Genomic DNA, 20,081 nt, shown 5'->3' with positions numbered 1-20,081 from the left:
CGGCTCGGCCTGGCCTGCCTGCCAAGAATATGTTATGCCTACAGTTATCTGTTCAGCTCCCCGGCTTCACATTCCTAGCTAACAAACAGCATAAACATATCCATCTACAGTCTAGTCTCTCTGTCTCCATGCAAGTAATTTACTGAATTAGTATCCATAGAAGATCCATAGCTCACGCAATACATGAAGAAATATATGCATGCACTTGCCTTTAGTGACAAGTAGCCTTTGCCCTGATGACTTTTAGAATCAAGCAACATGTACTCTAAACACAAGATATCAGATACGCTATAGGTACAAGTCGTTCTGACATCCCAGACTTTAGTCTCCTCCACTAGTGCTAGGAGTCAGCGCCCCCCCAGCTCTCCCCAGTTACACGTCATGACTCGTTTTGCGCGCACCAGTAGGTTAAAGGTTCCAGCTGCCCATGAAGCCCCCTCCATGTGTCCACCCACTTATGACACTTCCGTGATGTCTACATCACACACCTCCGTGCACGCCCTGTGCACGCCTTCTTTTCACGCCCATATGTTCTTATCTTTCGTTTGTCTCTTGTTACGCCTACTGTATTCAATGCAACTGTACTATATATACTGTATGATGTTAATGAGAGAGGCCCCCTTTTTTCTTGAGAATGTCCCTTCCTGAACCTTAGTAGGTGATGGAACCCGATATCCATTGGCTCGAGCCACTTAATTAAAGCCCGTATGACTCAGATACCACGGACTCTGCCTCTTATTTATTGAGCTATCCTTTTCATTTAATGCATAGAAAAATAGTACTGGTAATTTATTTATTTACCACAGGCTGATGGGTTTGACGTGCACGCGCGTCTCACACGACTGGTTCACATGAACTGGACGTAATCCGCGCTTGGTCAAGAGTTTGTTTCGCCTACTATATACTCTCGCTATTAATCCCTGCGGCATATAATAGCGAGACCTAACAATGTACATATGCAAGCATATAAAAACTGTATATAGCGTTTTCCTACTATGCTTTCCCGTATGTGTGTGTCTGTTGGCCTCTGTGTTTCTGTCTCCCATTCCCTGTAGGGAAAGTATGTAGCTCCCCGTTGTAGAAGAGTCGGTCAAGAAGGAGCACACTGCATTGAATAATTTCTTGGTATGCACTTTTTATTAGTATTACAGGAAATCACAATGATTGATTGTCTCTGTTATATTCTTCAGTCCCTTAGGTGTGCCTTGGCCGCCGCCGTCCCTCGGACAGAAGGAAAAGACTCAGGTAAGTGTTTTTGCTTTATGGTTTAGTCAAGGGAAGATGTGAGGGATAAATAATAACTATGCATAAATGTGAAGGGAGGGTGTAGAGCACAGCTTTCCAAATTTTTCTTGTTGGTGACACACCCTTTTGTGAAAAGATTTTCAGGGACACGGTAACACGAGAAAGCGCAGCGAGCGAGCCCGAACCACCTATGGTGGGTTCAGGCCCCACACATACACACCCCACCCCACCCCCACCCCCACACACACCACCCCACAGACACACCACCCCACCCCCCACACACACCCCCCCACACACACCCCCACGCACACCCCCCACGCACACCACCCCAGACACACCACCCCACACACACCCCACCCCACACACACACCCCACACACACCACCCCACAGACACACCACCCCACAGACACACCACCCCACACACACACCCCACACACACACACCCACACACACAACCCCACACACCCAACACCAACCCCCCCCACACACCCCCCACACACACACACCCCCACACACCCCCTCCCCCACACCCCCCCACACACACACCCCACACACACACACCCCACACAGAGAGACTTGAGGGGCACTGTTAAAGGGTACTAGTGAGGGAATCATTGGCGGAGGTGGCCTTTCCCTCCATCTGTCTCCCTCCATCGGTGTCCCTCCCTCCCTCTCTGTCTCAATCCCTCTCTGTCTCACTCCTTCTCTGCTCCCTCCCTCTCTGTCTTCCTCTCTCTGTCTCACTCCCTCTCCCTCAGACTGTCTCCCTCCCTCTGTCTCCCTCCCTCCCTCCCTCCCTGTCTCACTCCCTCCCTGTCTCACTCCCTCCCTGTCTCACTCCCTCTCTGTCTCACTCCCTCTCTGTCTCACTCCCTCTCTGTCTCACTCCCTCTCTGTCTCACTCCCTCTCTGTCTCACTCCCTCTCTCTCACTCCCTCTCTGTCTCACTCCCTCTCTGTCTCACTCCCTCTCTGTCTCACTCCCTCTCCCTCCGACTGTCTCCCTCCCTCTCTGTCTCACCCCCTCTCTGTTTTACCCCCTCTCTGTCTCCCTCCCTCTCTGTCTCCCTTCCTCTCTGTCTCCCTCCCTCTCTCTCTATCTCTCCCTCCCTCTCCCTCTGTCTCTGCCTCCGTCTCACTCCGTCTTTCCCTCCGTCTCCCTCTGTCTCTCCCTCCGTCTCCCTCTGTCTCACTCCCTCGGTTTCACTCTCTGTCTCCCTCCCTGTCTATCTCACTCCCTTCCTCTCTGTCTCACTCTCTCTATCTCTGTCTCACTCTATCCCTCTCCCCCGACCAACATATTCTGTGAGTTCCATAAGGGTCTGTGACATAGAGGAAAAAATGTTGCTTTCATTCTTAAATCTTTTTTATATTTTCCTGTATTGGTGGTGCCCAGGTGCGCATCGCCCCTACCCACTCCCTCCCCCGCACTCCTCCATGCCCAAGGCTCACACGGGCATTCTCCATTGAACTGAATTGTTTATGTTTTTGTTTTCGTAAGGTTACAAGCCGCAGCGTGCAGTATGATGTAAATGTGAAAGCTTCTATAGGGCTTCTTGGCAGCTTTTCTTCCCAATGCACCGCGATCCCGGGGCTGCCCCAAACCCCTGGCCAACCCCCTGGACCCAATAACCCACCGTATTCACTCATTGAAGGGCCCTTTGCCAAATGGACTATCCACAAATGAAGACCATTTAACGTGATAATAAGGCTTTGTTGTTATTCATATAAGAGCCCCTGCAGCGCCACTCTGCCTGTTGCTGGAAGGCCCGCGGGGGTGATCTAAACAGCATGCTAAAACCGGGACATTTGGATGTTTTACCTGGACGCTGTTGTAAAACCCAGACATTTCTCTACTTTGGAGAAAAGTGTTGGGACACTGAGACACTCCGCCAAAAACGGTGGTCACACTACTTCAGCACCCCCTCCCCCCGCCCCGTCGTGTGTGGCTGCCCGGGACCGCTCACAGCCGCACCCAAGCACTTCACAGGTCTTTAAGACCTTGTGCATGTTAATAGGGCTTTGTTGTTGCTTCGCCCCTTCTAAGAGCCCCTGCAGCTCGACTCTGCCGATGCGACACACCTGCATATGGGTCAAGCCACATAGTTTGGAAAGCTGTGGTGTAGAGGTTGGAGCAACCAAAAGAAAAAGAGTAGCCGATGATTTCTGCTCTTGTCTCTGTTTCCGTCTCACTTATTTCCTTTTCCCTTGGTCCCTTTCACCCCTCAGCCTCCCCTCCCGTCCCTCTCTTACTCAGCCCCTTTCCAAAAGCCCCGTAGACGCCCACGCACCTGGAAGAGCCACGTCACTCCGGGGCCGTAGCGTGGTGACTCTGCGTCCTTCAGTGAGGTCTGGTCTTCTGCTTCGGCTTTCCCACCTCCGCCCGGTTTGGGTGTTCTGCCCGCCGACAAGCTGTTGCATATACAAGGGGGTCCCAGTACAGATAACAGACAAACAATTGAATACAAACAAAAGGAAAATCTTAGGAGCTTCAGGTGATGTCCCTAGTGTCTGATTACCGGTGTTTGTTTAGGTTTACAGGAGTCCAGAGGTTACATAGCAAACCTTGTCTATGCACGCCGTGTGTTTTTCATTCATTATTGTGGTATTTATGTAATCCACTCATCGCGTGCCAGAAGGGAAATGTATTTGGCTACAGTTGTTTATATAGCTCCAGACTAGATCAGGTCTGTGACTCCTGCTCCACAGCTTGTACCCGTAAAAGTGCATCGATGTCTCCTTCCCTTGGAAGCAAATCCACCTGTATTCCAGTTTAAGCATATTTATTCTCATAGAATCACTTTCAAAATCCACTGTTCCCCAAGTAAATTCAAATTCAGTCTGCCCAATTCATTTTGGGGGTTCTCCCTTCATCAGGGTATGCATGTGAGGAATCTATGTTGTATGTTGTGTGCGGAAAATAGTGAAATAAGAATTAACTTGCATTGCAATCTAATCCTACAGATACATAAATTAATAGTTTACTACATGTCCTGGTAGAGCCGAACCGCAAGTCTGCGTTTGTGTTATACCAGGGTGTTCACCTTTTCGATAGTGAGAGCTACTTCTGATCGAGGAGAATCATCCTGATCTACTGCCTTTATCACGTGGCTTAGCTAAGGGTAGATAAATGCCAAACAACCTAATTGCGCCCCTAGAGCGCCCAGTCCTGCTGCAGTGAGCACATACAATTCGTAGCACTGGGTTACGAAAGGTTTACCTGTAGGGCCCCTAAGCCTTTGTAGCACTGTTAGGTTTACCTGCGGGACCCCAAGCATTTATAGTACTGTTAGGAACGGTGTGTCTGTGGGGTCCCCAGGGACCTGTTATGTTCATTTTATTCTTATTAACGAATCACATCTGAGAGGTGAGTGTTTCACTGAGGGTTGTGGTCTCTTTGTCATGCAATACATGGGATGGCATTGTTCTCTCTGAGTGAGTGTGAAGACAGAAGACTTCTATTGTCTGGTGAGTTGCCCTCCTGTTCATTGGCTCCTGTCCAGATCCTGGCCCTGCTTTAACAATTCAAGATTAATGTTGAGTAGTGGCAGTCACAGTATAAGGACTATGAGCAAGACCTGCTGTATAGTTTTCGCTGTCCTAGGAAATATACCTGCGCTGATTGCAGTGTCCGATTTATAAAAATTGCACACAGAGTACCCCTTAGAGGGGTCCCCTAAAATCTACCAATCCTTAGTGTGGTCACCGACTAGCCTGAGCCTGCCTGCTACCACCAGAGTGTGTTCTGTCCTCATGGGGAGAGTGCCTGTGCACTTCGAGGCCGATAACAATGCCTTTCCTGGGTGGAGGTGCTCACACCTCCCCCTGGTCAGGAAGAGCCATCTGTGGCAAGGATTTTCAAAGGCCGTGCCGCCTTTGTAATGCGACCCCAGCCTCTCCTGTTAGAGGGAGCAAGGGATCTTCCTGTCCTCACCCCCTTTTAGGCGCAAGGACAGGTGGGAAACCTTAGATACAACAGGAGGTGTGCCCCCCGCCCCCTCTGTTAACTCCACCCCCCAGGTGCTGGAGGCGAGGTGAAGTACACTTTGTAGTGCCCACCATCTTGAAGATGATGGGACTTTTCCAATCAGGACTAGGACTGTGTCCCCTTCCCACAGGAGGTGGGCATGATAGAGGGTATAGACACTCCATGAGAGGGGCCCATTAGCCTCTACCTGTCACTCCCTTGTAACACCCTTAAATCAAGATTTTAGGTGGCATCCCCAGACCCTGAATTTCAGTTCTTGGCGACCTAAGGGCACTGCAGACTTCTCTGCTGGTGAGGATCTGTAGAGAACTATTGTCTTGGTCCCAGTCCAACTGGCCTGTCTGCATCCCTGGAGGATCCTGAACCAAAAGGCAAGTAGTCTTGCAGCCCAGCGACCTCCAGAACCTTGGGAGGATTACCTGCCTTCGATAAAGGGCAATCTAGTTTTATGTAGTGTGATTTGGCCAGGGAGTGTCAGGACAAGCCAAGCTATGCTACTCACTCTATATTTGCAGACTTTCGGTTTTTGGTCTAATCACTCTCACTAATGTGCACCGTATTTTCGGTGTCAACACCATCGATTGAGCACTTGTTCAATAAAAAGAGATTTACAAAGTACCTGTGTCTTGGCAAGATAAGCAGTGTGCTGGTCATTTATTCAATCGAGTCTGTTGTTGAGCTCTGAGTTCAAGCTGCCCTTTAATGTAAACAGGGTAATTGATTTGGCAGTATCAGTATCTGTAGTTAAATTAGACAAAAATGAGTTCTGACACCCTGAATGGCCTCGACCCAATCGCCATCGCCAAGCGTGCCTATATCCCTCTCCCACACAGCTCTTCGCGTCCCCAAGGCATCCAGAGAATTGTAGATCAACTTCCTATAGATGGTTGAGATTGCTTTTTCGGTCAGGAGATCAATTAGTAGCTGGTCCTCCAGTAGGGATGCATCAGGCAACTTCCCCCCTTCCCGGATGTGACTTTGCAGAGCGTGGCCACCTGCAAATGTCAGAACTGTTTTAGTCACCTAATTTATACTTTTGTTGTAGGATCGTGAAGGACACAAGCGCCTGTCCCCCCACACATCGCCCGGCCGCTCTAAGCTAATCAATCCCCATTTTGTGAAGCCCTGCAATACTCCAGCTGCACTTAAGAGATCACCATCATACAGTGGAGTAATTTCAGTCAGCTTACCTTCCCAGCCTAAATACCTGGTAGCCTCTTTCCACACCTTTACCAATGTTTGGGTATGAGTAGGCAGGGTGCACTCATACTTTCTTCGATACAGCACCAGGGTGGGGTAACTTCTCTTGTCCATGGCCAAACTATCTACCCGGTAAGCAGGATCCTCACAGTCCGCAATAAACCCAGTTGTTGACTGCCACCAGCTGCGCGGCCCAGTAATACTTGTGAATGCTCTGGAACGCGAGTCCACCTTAATCAACTCCCCTCTGCAACTTACTCAGCGTGACGTGCCACCATCCCACAACACGAGCCGAAGTTCTCAGACTACCTTTTGAAAAAAAATGTCTGGTGGGATCTTAAAGGACATTTTTTGCCCAATGTACAGGAGACCCTGGAGGGTCATCACTTTAAATAGGGCCACCCGGCCCAGTATGGAGAGCGGGAGCGCCCGCAAGTGTGGGGCATCCCAGCGAAGACGGTCTAATTTCGGGAGTATGTTCCTGCCTGTACTCTCTTGTAATGAACACAACCAAATATTTAAAGCCATGTAGTGCCACCCTAACTATGCACCTAGAGTGCAGCTACAGGGTCCCTGCCACCAGCAGGAATATTAAGGTCTTCCTCCAGTTGATATTATATTCTGATCAACAGGAATACCCCATATGAGAGGTCCTGAGGAAACTCAACCGTATGGGTTAAGCGGCGTTCAAGACGCCTGAAATTCCCCGGGTTCTTCTGCCTCAGCCACCCAAGGAGTACTGGACACTTGGAGACAATGGACACTCCGTCTTGGCGTAACAAGTCGATTTATTAGCTGCAGCTAGCACAGTTGTCTGCGAAGTCACTAGGAGAGCGATATTCGCAAGAGACTGCTACATAACATTGTAACAGGCAAGGTTAAATACAGTACAATACAATACGAAAAGCAATAGTACACATTGTTGAGACTTCGACAAACGAGAAACACAATACTTTGATCTCTGTGTAACTAAATATCAACAACCATGTTTGCAACTTGGCCCTTAAGTAAATTACTAAGAGAATCCCCATTATACATTTTACAGCTAACGAAAACACAGGTGCGCTCTACAAGGGCAGACATAAGACTATAGAATGCTTCGAGATGTGTAACAGAAAACTACAGATAAGATAGTGAAGAGGAAAGAATGGTGTGAATCAACAGTCGTCTGGGCAAGGGATTATGTAGCTCAAACAACGGCTTAATGCACTCGACTAGTCCCTGACACTTCTTTAGTAAACAAGGTCACAGGAGTCATCTGACACGCGATGCCAGAAACGACAAAAACATCGCTTTCGTCTTGCAGCCTGAGTGAAGGCAACCTAAAATGGCGGCGATAACAAAATGGATGCCGGAACATGGGCAAACCATTTTTTCCAGTTCCATAGGACTGGTGAACCCACACATGTGTGAAGAGCATAGGAGACAAGGAACATCCCTGTCGGACGGCAAAGACTCGGGAGACTTTATTATTGATTTGCATATGCGCTAGAGGGGCCACAAACAAGAGCTTAACAGCAGCGCCACTGGTTCAGCAAAGGAATCTCCTATAGCATATGGTACTCCATTAAGGTGTCGGAGATTTAAGCGCATTCCCTGGTGTGGCATAAAGCCCGATTGATCAGGATGAACCACTGTTGCAATTACTGTCCGCAGGCAGATCGCCAGGGCCTACGCAAGGACCTTAGTCTCAATATTAAGCGGGGAGATAAGTCTATAAGACCGCCACCTTAGACGTTCTTTGGTCCTCCGGGAGACACCCTTATTTTCAGGCAGTCTGAAACCTTACTCCCTGATTTTATCCATCATGCTTTTATATAATTCTAACGGGAGCTCATCAGGCCCCGTCGCTTGCCCTGTTTGCAAGGTTCCTATTGTCTTATTTATTTAGTCTACTGTCAGGTCTTGGTCTAGTGCGTCTCGGTCCTCATTCGTTAGCATTGGCAGGGTCAGGTCTTTCAGGAAGTCTCTCCCAGTATTTCCGCCCCCTTGTTGTCTGTGTCCTCAAGGATCCAGTTCCGTCCTTTGTCTTGTCTCTCTAACCATGTAAGCAACTCATTGGCTTTATCACCGACATCATAGAGACAATGCTGGGTAGCCAGCGCATGAGTGCCAGCTATTTTCCATTAGTGCTCTTAATGTGTGCTGCTTCAGTTGATGGTGTAATGGGAGAGAAACTGATCCCCACTTGCCAAGCGTGCCTCCAGGAAAGCACATTCCTTGTCCTGAGCCTCGCACTTCAATTTACATTCTCCCAATCAAGCCTTGTGTCTGGCCTCGAATCACTGCCTTGAATTCACCCTATAGCACGCAAGCTGATTCAACAGGTCGCCCGTTCTCCTTAAAATAGAAGTCTGCTCCATCTCTCATACGAGCTTTGAACGTCTTGTCTTTTAAATATCACGGATCACCCCTTGGGGGTAGCATGAAGTCCACAACCGGACTAGACGGGCTGGATTTAATAGATATGCTTCACTACCTAGTCCCTGAAAGGATGAAATCAGCTGGCGTAGTCACCATCGCCTTTCCACAGTAGTGTGGCAAAAGTCTGGGTGGACAAAGAACGTATGCACCTCATTGGTGTGCTTGCCTTCTGCTTATTGAATATGGCTTACCGGAGTAGGAAGTTATCAAAGAAAAATAAAACTGCCAGAGGCCATTCAGGTTGTTTTGCCACTTGGTTTTTTCTTAGCTTCATCATAAAACAATGAGCTTGCTGCACTTCAGCGTCCCAGTTCCACTGAGGTAAGTCAGGAAAAACTCTCTTTAGAAGTTTCACCATAATACATCTATCACTCCCCTCAACGTTTTCTGCTAGACCCAGAAACCTTAGATTGCTTCAGTGCTCTCGGTTCTCGTATTCCTCAAGTTCCCACATTACATCCGTCAAGTGTGAATAATGTGCCTCGTTATGCTTTTAGAGTTTCTCGTCTTTCCCCTCTGTTACTCTGGCCCCTTCCTCCACAAGCGTCACCCTCTCCTTCATTTCTGAGCAAGTTTTACTGATTTTCCAAATTGACCCTTGCAATTTTTTGGGCCAGGTGGGCCCAACGATTTTCCAAACGGGCCTCCCCTTGCATTTGCTTTAAGGCGGAGTAAATACGTTCAATAGAGGGAGGTCTTTTGGATCAGGGAAGTTGCCAGAGCCGACTTGTGTTAAGCTTTTTCCTTCCCCGTCCTCACTGTAAACCTGATGGGTAGTAGAATAGTCCCATCTTAGTTTGCCGGCAGTGCTGGTATCCGTGTCTTGGCCGGTTCAGCTTGTTCTGGTCTTCTTTCTCCATTTTTGGGTTTTTGTCGGGGACTACCCCCAGGGCTGACTGATTAGCATCAGTCCATAATTTTTCAGCTCCACGTAAAGTTTAGGCAAGGCTAGACTATTTTTTGTTATTTCCCTAAATCTTTTGCAGGGTAGCCGAATGGAGAAATATCCCATGGTCACGTCAGACCATAACCCGTTGGCCCCTCACCTAGATAAGTTAGGTCAGTCGTGGGGTTGGTCTTTTGAACGGGCTATTTCAGTTTTTATGTAAAAAAACATGGGTAGTGCTCCCGGTGCCTTCAAGGATGGGGTTCGAGGCGAGACTGACTGGTACTCCTCTGGGTGACCTTTATAAAAGGCTGTCACTCACAGAAGCTATGTTGAGGGAAACAGTGGCCTTGGGTATGGAGATTCAGACGGCACAGCTGAAAGTGGCTGTGGCTAAAGCAGCAAAAGTGAGTCCTTGGACAAAGAAGGCCGCAGACAAATTTCTGGCACAGAAATATAAATCTTACGAATATAGTGAGGGTTGGGTCATCTCTTGGCGGTGTGGACTAGGCAAATAACCCAGTCCCATATTCAGGAAGTTCAAGATCCTGTGTCAGGAACAGTCTCGGATCCAGAAAAAATAAAGGCTGCCTTTTAGAGATTTTACCAAAGGTATATACCGAGGATGTGGGAGGGGAGTCTGAGGACTTGATAAGATATCTGAACTCTGTGGTGATGGGGAATATTGGAGAGGAAGACTATGAATATTTAGGTCAACCAATCACTGTGGAAGAAATCGAGTTAGCAACCTCCGCCCTTGCAGCTGGGAAGGCAGCTGGAACGGAACTCATTCCGGGAGAGTTCTAGAAGATTTTGTCCCCCTGCCTCAATAAGTACCTGCTGGAACTTTTACTGATAGTACCGGGAGGGGAGGCGTCACATGGGTCTTGGGCCTTAATAAATATTGTGGTATTCCCAAAATAAGGGATGTCTCCATTAGAACTAGGCTCATACCAGTCGATAACCCTAATGAACAGTGACTCTAAAATCTACTCCAAGATCTTGGCTACAAGGCCGTCTGGAACAATTAGCAACATCGTGTCTGCTTGGCAACACAGCTTTGATCCGGATCGAGGAACAACTGACCACGTCAGGCAGGTAATTACACTTTGACGCAGCGGCAGTGAAGGGAGACTCTATGGTGTCAATACACTTGGATGTTGAAAAAGCATTTGACAGGGTCTCCTGGCACTGTCTCTGATCGAGCAGATGGGTTTAGGGGCCAGGCTTTAAATTGCCTTGAAAGCATTGTATCAGCAGCTCAAAGCTAGGATTTCCATTATGGAAGGCCAGTCGGAACTTATTAAAAAACAGTGAGGTACTAGACAGGATGTTCCTGCTCTACCTTGTTATTTGCCTTGTATATTGATCCATTGATACGGAGGATAGTAAAAAAATGTTTATTTAGCCTATTAGATATATTGGAAAAGAAAAATACTGGTCGATGACTTGGCAGTAGTTACTACAGATCCCAGGGAATCATTAAGAGAAATAAATGAAGAGGCTGAGCAGTTCAGCAGATTTTCTGGATATCCATTAAATCAGGACAAGAGCCAAATTGTTAAATAAACTGAAGTGGAATGGGAGGATTGGCGTCTGGTAGAGGGGGTTACCTATTTGGGGGTAAAAATCATACTTGAAGTAGATAAAATTATACAGACAAATTTGGATCCATTAATAAAAAGTACAAGGGTAGAAATTGGCAGAATAAACAACTTATAAATGTCATTAATAGGTAGAATCAATTTGATCAAGATGATTTTTTTGCCTAAAATACTCTACTTTTTTAGGCCCATCCCTCTTGAAGTAGGGAACCAATGGTTTAAGGTTATTGATAGAACGATCTCTCGATGTTTGTGGGCTTATACTAGGCCTATAAAGGTGCTGAAATATGTGACCCTCCTGAGAGAGCGCAGGGGTTAGCGGTACCTAATATAACAATCTATTACTGGGTCACTGCCCTGCAACAGATGTCTATTTTGTTGGGGATAAAATGAGAGGCTTATCAAAGTCCTAATCCCGTACAAGCTTCTGATTTGGGATGCAGCATGGGGTGTACTTTGGAGGCAGCTTCAGTATGGATACTGTAAAAGAGTTTGTTTTAAGACCCTCCATTGTTTGTTCAAAATATGGGCCGCGGTCCGGAAGAAAGTAGGGCTGGGTTGGCTGAACTTTTACACTGCATTACCAAAAAACTTTAATCTCCCGGTAATTTCTGGGGACTCTTATAGGAATTGTTTGAGACCCTACGGCACAGGTTTAATCTAGGGCATCACAAGCTTTTTAAATATCTTCAGCTATGTGATTTTTTTTACTGAAAAAGCAGAGGAGCAAAGGTATTTCTAAGGTTGAACTGGTGGATAGAGTCGATTAGCAAACCCTCCATCGGGAAGCTTTATCAGTTGCCAGATGATATAGAAAAGCTGATAAAGTTGTGGGAAGAGAAGGTTCAAGCAGGAACAGACGTCCTCTCGGAGTCCAGAAATCTGGCACAGACAATCTTAAGTTTTACCTTTCTCAAGTACAGCATTTTAAAACAGATTGCAAGTTGCACTACACTCTGGGGAAAATACCTAATTGGGGTGGAACCAGAAACGAGCATTGTACCGGATGCCATTCATACGGGACGCGTTTGATACGCTGTTTGCAACCTGCCCAGCCCTAGGGGGCCTGACTGGAGACATTACTGAGTTCCTGGAGGGAAGACTCGGACCAAGTATAGTACAGAGCCCACAACTTATATTACCTGGGATTAGTAAAGAATCAATCAATAGCCAGGCACAGGCATTTGTGTTTATTGAAATGATGTATTTTCGGCTAAGCTTGGCTACGGCATGGTAAGGCCTCTCTGCACCATTGATCCAACAATGGCTCGCTCGCCTAATGGCTATTTATCATACGGTAGTGGCAGTATATGCAAAAAAAGGAGAGGGGGCAAGGAGGTATGGGTCAAGGGTATGGGCACCTCTGACGGGTGGGTGGCTACACTAGAAGAGGGATAGTAGAGCACCTTTCTATTCACTATAAGATGTGGGAATGTTATGTTATGGGGGAGGAGACAGAATACTATCAGGAGAATAAATGCGTTTTCAGCTGCCTCCTACACAACTGGGTCCTGGATGGAGCATAACGCAAGAGGGAGGGCGTTCCAGGCAGTCGTTGCCTTCACCGAGAAGGAGCTGGTCCCAATTCTCTGAAACTTAAAACGAGGGACCAAAGCATAGCAGAGGGACGAGGACCGCAGAGAACGTACAGGAACATAAAAAGAGAAACGCCTCTGTAAGTAAAGAGGGCCACAGCCATGAAGGGCACGATGGACCAGAGTTAAAGATTTAAATTTTACTCTATCCAGCATGGTGTGGTATATAAATAAATAATACCGGGACTATTTTTGACTATATTAACAATAACAGATAGCTCAATAAATAAGAGGCAGGATCCGATGTGTCCGAGTCAGAAGGATTTATTCAGGCAAAAGGGAAGGGACTGGAACGGGACAGCCTGAAATAAAACAGGAAGGACGGAAGGCAGCTGCAATGCTTCATCGACAGTGCATCATATATATAGTAATACATTTCCAATACATTACATACAGTAGGCGTAACTTATGACAAACATATGATAAGAGTGCATGCGTGGAGAAAGAAAGGCGTGTACAGGGCGTGTATCAAGACATGTGGTATGAAACGTCACAGAAGTGTCATAAATGGGGCGGAAACATGGAGGGGGCTACCTGAGAGCAGCTGGGACCTTTAACCTAGTGGTGCGTGCAAACGGGCAATGACGTGTTACCAGGGAGAACTGGGGGCTATGACTTCTGCGCTAGAAGAGGAGACTAAAGTCTGCGGTGTCAGGACGACATGTACCTATGGCATATCTGGTATCTGGTGTTTGGAGTACATGTTGATAGAATCCAAAAGTTATCAGGGCAAAGGCTACTTGACACTAAGACTGGAGCATGCATTATTCTACATGTATTGCGTGTGCTAGGAATATTCTATGAATATTAATACAGTATTTCTCTTACATGGAGACAGAAAGACTAGACCATAGCTGGAACTGTTGATGCAGCTCAGTAGCTTAGGAATGCAGAGAAGGAGGGCTGGACTGATAACTAGAAGCATAACATACTCTTGGCAGACAGGCAGGCAGAGCCAGGCCGGGCCGGGCACCGCGAGGCAGGAAATAAGTGAAGGGTCAGGGATGCAGGTGGGGGCTGCATCGCTCCTCGGAGTGGATTCAGGAGACTGGAGCTTAAATCTGATGTCCGGGCCCTTTTGAGGCCTAGGAACGGGGATAATGCGATGAATTAACGTGCACACTGTGAAACATGGCAACATAGGCCTAATACTCGTTGCTTTCACGAGAACTGGAAACTGGCATACTAGAGTTGGACACAACTGTAATTGCGTCTTTAATAGATCATAGGGGATACATGCATATCGATCATGCACATATAGCATAGAGTGGGGAACACGTAGGCACATACAACATGGCAAAATTTACTTTTCCACATTCCCTCCTTGTGCCCTACGTTTCCATCAGGAAACATCAATATTCATGATACCATCTATCTGTTCATATAGCATCATTTGCTCGTCTCGAATTGTCTTGGAACGGGACTTAGGACTAGGAATACAAGAGGTAGCACACATGCCGCAAATCGCAGGGCCACATTGTAAACAGAGGCAGCAACTGAATATGATCATTACTGCTATACCTAGGAATGACAATACTTTCCATCCCCAGGCAGATATGATACTCCAGAGCCAACCGGACCATGTCCAGGTGCCTGGATTCTGGTGTAACTGATGGGCAATTTTATGAAGTCTGGTTATAGCTGAATAAACAGACGGCGCGTTATTAGGAATGAAAATGCAGCAACTAGATCCGATGACTCTACAAGCTCCTCCTCTATCGGCCAGTATGACGTCAAGAACGAGACGATTTTGGAGCACAACAAAACGCATAGCAGATTGCTCTTCGGTTAAGTTACCTAGAGCGGAAGTAGTCTCATTCACTACTGCTTCAAGGGTTCTGGTTAACCTACGTATTAACTTACTATTCTGGACAGGTCCTATAAAGAAAAAGAAGCCTTTATTGAAGTCTTGATATTGTTCTAGAGCAGTTTCAGTTTGATCGACAATTGGGGACTCAGTCTCCCTTCTATGTCTAACGTGTACTAGATGTGTGTTTCTGTGATAATCAGATGGTGCTAGGAAAACTGGTGGCAGTAGGAAGGCAATATAACATGTTCCATCCCAATCGAGGGGCAGACGAACATATGCGGTCTGACCACAAACAAAATAAGAATGACGTGAGGCTTTGAAAATAGATTTCCCACTGTCACTATACTCGACCACAGTAGTACAATCACTATGTCCTACATGTGCGGAACCATTCTTTCTGACACATAATTCGCCTTTGACTGGTAGTACTGAAATGGCAGGCAAATCTGGAGTAGTATCGGACTGAACATTTAAAACCATGAAATTCGAGGAATAATTACCTAAATCATATACTTCATTTTCTAAATCTAACCCTGTTCTATGGGAAAGACCTTGTTTGTCTGGGAAACATGTTCGATTCAAAAGGGACATATCAGTTGAGGATGACGTTAACGTGGACCATGCTCCACACGAACCATTATGAGAAAACGGATAGGGAAAGAGTGGCAGAACTCCCTTCGGTGTCTGGAAAGGGGGGAGTCGACCACACACCCAACAATTAGTGGCATTGCTGGTCTGGTGTGAATAGTGCAACATTCGGATAAAAGTGTTGTTACGCATAGCAAGACGATAGGATAACTCGTGAGGAGGCAGATCACTAAATGTGTGCTCTACTGTAACATTAGAAAACATATGTACATGTGAAATAGGAAAACATAAATGTAACGCATAACTTATGCATGTAACCATAAGACTTAAGATCAATAAAAAGAATAGAACGATAATACATCTTTTAGAGTTTTGACTAACTCTCTCACTGTGTGGGTCTATCTCATACATGTCAGGAACCTGTCTAACCGTTTCACCCGAGAGGGACTTAGACAATTAAACTGGCTGACTTATTTTACTAGACCGGAGTTTTGCTTTATACTCCTGCTGCGGAGTTTTCTCTAACAGGGGTACTTTAGATTCATTTTCGGGGCAGTCCTTGAATACGGGGCAGTCTTTGAGGAATGTTTTAGGTTTTAATCCATGGAATTTTTTAACGTGGCTCATATGTAGCCACCCTTTACGATTTTCCAGCTTTACTGCAGTCCGGGTGGTAAGGAGGACAAGACGGGGCTGCTTCCAACGGGGCTCCAGCGGACTTGAACGATCAAAATTTCGCACCAGGACAAAATCCCCCGGAACGACTTCATGCGGTTTCACTTCGGTGTTGTCTGGAAATGCAGCGGCAACCTGTGAACGACAAGATTGTAGTGCAGACATCAAGGAGGCAAGGTAATCTGTCAGCATATTACTGTCAACATCGGTTATGCTACGGGGTCTAGGAGTACCCCACATGTTAGGGGGGCGGCCAAATACTATCTCGTAGGGAGATAGACCTGAACGGGAGTGAGCGACCATTCTCATGTAGAATAGGGCAACTGGCAGTGCTATTATCCAATCTACACCTTTCTCTGCACATACTTTGGCGATGCGGATTTTCAAAGTCTGGTTATGTCTCTCTACGAGACCGGCTGCTTCAGGATGGCGTACACAATGGAACTTCCACTGGTACCCTAACAGAAGGGAAACTTGTTTCATGAGCTCGGATGAGAATGGCTGACCGTTATCTGAATACACGACCCTAGGTAGTCCATAGCGAGGAAAGAACTCACGAACCAACTGCCTGGCAGTGGTCGCGGCTGTGTAATCTGGAACTGGATATGCTTCTGTCCACCTGGACAAAGCACATACAACTACGAGGACATACTTGAAACCTCGACATCGCTCCATCTGAATATAATCCATCTGGAGGACTTCAAAAGGGTGGTCAGGAGGATGAAATCCACCTTGTTCCACCGGGACACTTTTACCTGGATTGAACTGACAACATATCATACAGGTACGTACTTTCTGCTTGGCTGCTGCTCGTAAATGCTTGTTGAACCAGAGGTTCTGGATACTGTCTAACATGGCTTTTTCTCCTAAATGTGCTGGACTATGTGCGGTGTTAATAATGATTTGAACCATAGAGTCGGGGAGAAACCATGTGGCTTTTCCCTTTGTCAACCATCCTTGATCTGTCTGGACCCCTCCTTGTTCGGACCATTTCTTGATTTCATCGGGAGTAGCATGTAACTGTATATCTAGAACATCTTGTGTAGGGTCCTTAACTGTCATACAAGTAGTCTGTTCTGGAGTGAGTGTCTGTGTCGTGTTAACTGGAATGTCTGGAGTCTGAGCTGTAAGCTTGGCTGTTCGATCTGCTAGATCGTTACCCTGGGAAATGATGTCAGTGACTTTCGTATGTGCCTTGCACTTCATGATGGCGATAGCTGTCGGTAAATGTATTGCATCTAACAGAGCTTGAATGAGGAGACCATGCTGAATCTTGGTTCCATGAGAAGTCATGAAACCTCTCTCCTGCCAGAGCACTCCAAAGTCGTGTACGACTCCGAATGCATAACGTGAATCTGTGTATATGTTAACCTTCAAGTTCTTGGCACGTATGCAGGCTTGGGTCAGAGCGATGAGCTCTGCTGCTTGAGCAGACAGGGTGTCAATACGATGTGTTTCTATAACTTCGGTTTCAGTAGTCACTGCATACGCGGCTACTAGTTCTCCTGTACTTGTTCTCATACATGAACCATCCACATAAAGTGTCAGGTCGGGATCAGGTAATGCAATGTCTGTCAAGTCTTGTCTAGGCTTTGTCATGGTGTTAACAACTTCCACACAGTCATGTGTGGCAGAATTTGAAGTAACTGACGGTAACAGTGTAGCTGGATTTAAAATGTTGCAGCGTCTAATTTCTATGTGTGGTTGAAACAGTGTCAGTTCATAACCTGTTAAACGTGCAATTGTCAAGTGCTGAGTCTGTGTTCGGTTTAAAAGAACTTCCACGGAGTGTGGAACTTGTACTGTCAGGGAGTGTCCTAACACTATGGAATCACTCTGTCTGATAGCTAGAGCTGTGGCTGCAACTGACTTGAGGCACGCAGGCGGAGCCTGGGCCACTGGATCTAATGTGCTAGAAAAATAAGCACAGGGCTTGTATTGTCCTGCTTGATCTTGTGTGAGAACAGATAATGCAGTACCATCACGTTCTGTAACAAAAAGTGTAAAAGGCTTACTGTAGTTTGGTGTTGCTAGAACGGGTGCATTACATAAAGCTTTCTTTAACTCATTAAAAACAAGTGTATGTTCCTGGGTCCAAGGGAGGACAGTCGATGCGGCTGCCTCCTGTGTCGTTAACTGTATCAGTGGCTTGGCTAGAAATGCATACTGAGGAATCCATTGTCTGCAGTAAGAAGTGAGGCCGATAAAAGCTCGTACCTCCTTCTGTGTCTTGGGCTGTGGAAGACATGCTATTAACTGGATACGGTCAGGTGTCAACTGCCTACCCCTCTTGGACAGTAAGTGTCCTAAGTAGACCACTTGCTGGACACAGAATTGCAATTTGGAAGGGGACACCTTGTGCCCCATCTCGGCTAGAAAATACAGAACTGTAAGTGACGCACGCTCGCAGTCACGTTCAGAACGGGCTGTGATCAGTAGATCATCGACATACTGGAGCAGGGCAGTGTCAGTTGGCATGTGAATGTTGTCTAGTTGTCTCTTAAGTGCTTGACTGTAAATGCTAGGACTTTCTGTGAAACCTTGAGGTGCTCGTGTGAATTTATAGCTTCTTCCATTTAAACAGAATCCGAAAAGGAACTGGCTGTCTGGATGAATGGGGACACTGAAAAATGCGTTCTTGAGATCGATGACTGTAAAGAATGTGGCTTCAGAATCAATGGCTGTCAATAGTGAGGAAATATCTGGGACCACTGGGTACTGAGGTATAATACACTTATTAAGTTCTCGAAGGTCAATCACTAATCGATAAACTGGAGGTGCATTTAGATCAGTACGTTTCAGGACTGGAATGATAGGAGAATTACATACATTGGAGGTAGTTTCTACAACCACTCCTTGAACAATAAGCTCGTCAATAATTTTGGATAAGGCTGCTACAGCCTCAGGTGGCAATTTGTACTGTCTGATTCGTGGTAATACAACACCTTGCTTTAGAGTCACACGATGGGGTGTGATATGCATACAACCTACATCAGTTGGACCTTGCGCCCATAAATGCTGTGGTACATTCAATAATCTTGGATCAAAATCACGTAATACATAATGACCTTTGAAATCACGCAAGAACAGGCGGACCCCTTCTGGGGAACAGCATATGACTGCTCCTAATTCTTTTAAAGTCTTAATGCCTAACAGATTTTCTGGACAAGATTTTGTGAGTAACAAATCTGTAGTTCGGGACAATGGACCAACCTCTAGAGTAACTGGTTTCGATATTTCATTAACAATAGGCTTTCCTGAAAATCCAAGGGAAACATTTCTAGAGCCTGAGAGTGGAGCCCCTGGAACCTCGTCATGACTGATGGTAGTCCTACTTGCCCCTGTATCAATCAGAAACTTTCTGTCTTTCCCTAATACTTGACTATGTACATAGGGACCCTCTTGATCTACAGGTATCTCGATGAGAGGCAAGCCTACCTCCCTCTCTAGGCTGTTTCATGAATATGGCTGATAATCTGGATACTCTGACTGTGCATACTGGTACATCTGCTGTGTAACATGCTGTGTTGCAGCTATAGGCTGCGGTGCTGTAACTGACTGTTGTGAATTCTGTGGTGGCTGGGAAGTCTGTGAAACTTGTTCTTGTCTAGGCGGACGTGGTCTCTCTTTAGTTTTACCAGTAGCTATGTTGTGTTTCAGAACTGCACATTCGTTTATAAAATGACCTGGCTGTTTACAGTAATTGCATGTCCCTTTAACGGGAACTGCAGGATGAATGGCTTGATTCGGATTTCTCTTCTGACTGTCTTGTGGAACAGACTGTGCAACTAGTACTTTCATTTTCGTGTCTTTCATACGTCTCCTTTTGTGTTCCTACTCTTCCCTGATTCTGTTCTGGTGGTACTGGAGCATCTGGAGCATCTGTGACGGAGAATTCGCTTGCCAGGTACCTTCGACTTTCAGGACTCGATTTTTAACTTGTGGACTTGAATTCTCGACTAGTTTGGTAACAAAAAGATGAGGGTATGATTCACTACTTGTTTTCAGACCACTATTAATAATAAAACATTTCTCAAATCTAGAATAAAAATCACTAGTATCTTCG

Source organism: Lissotriton helveticus (assembly GCF_964261635.1).
Source record: "Lissotriton helveticus chromosome 1_1 unlocalized genomic scaffold, aLisHel1.1 SUPER_1_unloc_42, whole genome shotgun sequence".
Taxonomy (NCBI): Eukaryota; Metazoa; Chordata; class Amphibia; order Caudata; family Salamandridae; genus Lissotriton; species Lissotriton helveticus.
The sequence above is the reverse complement of the archived record's forward strand: the minus strand, read 5'-3'. Positions refer to the sequence as shown.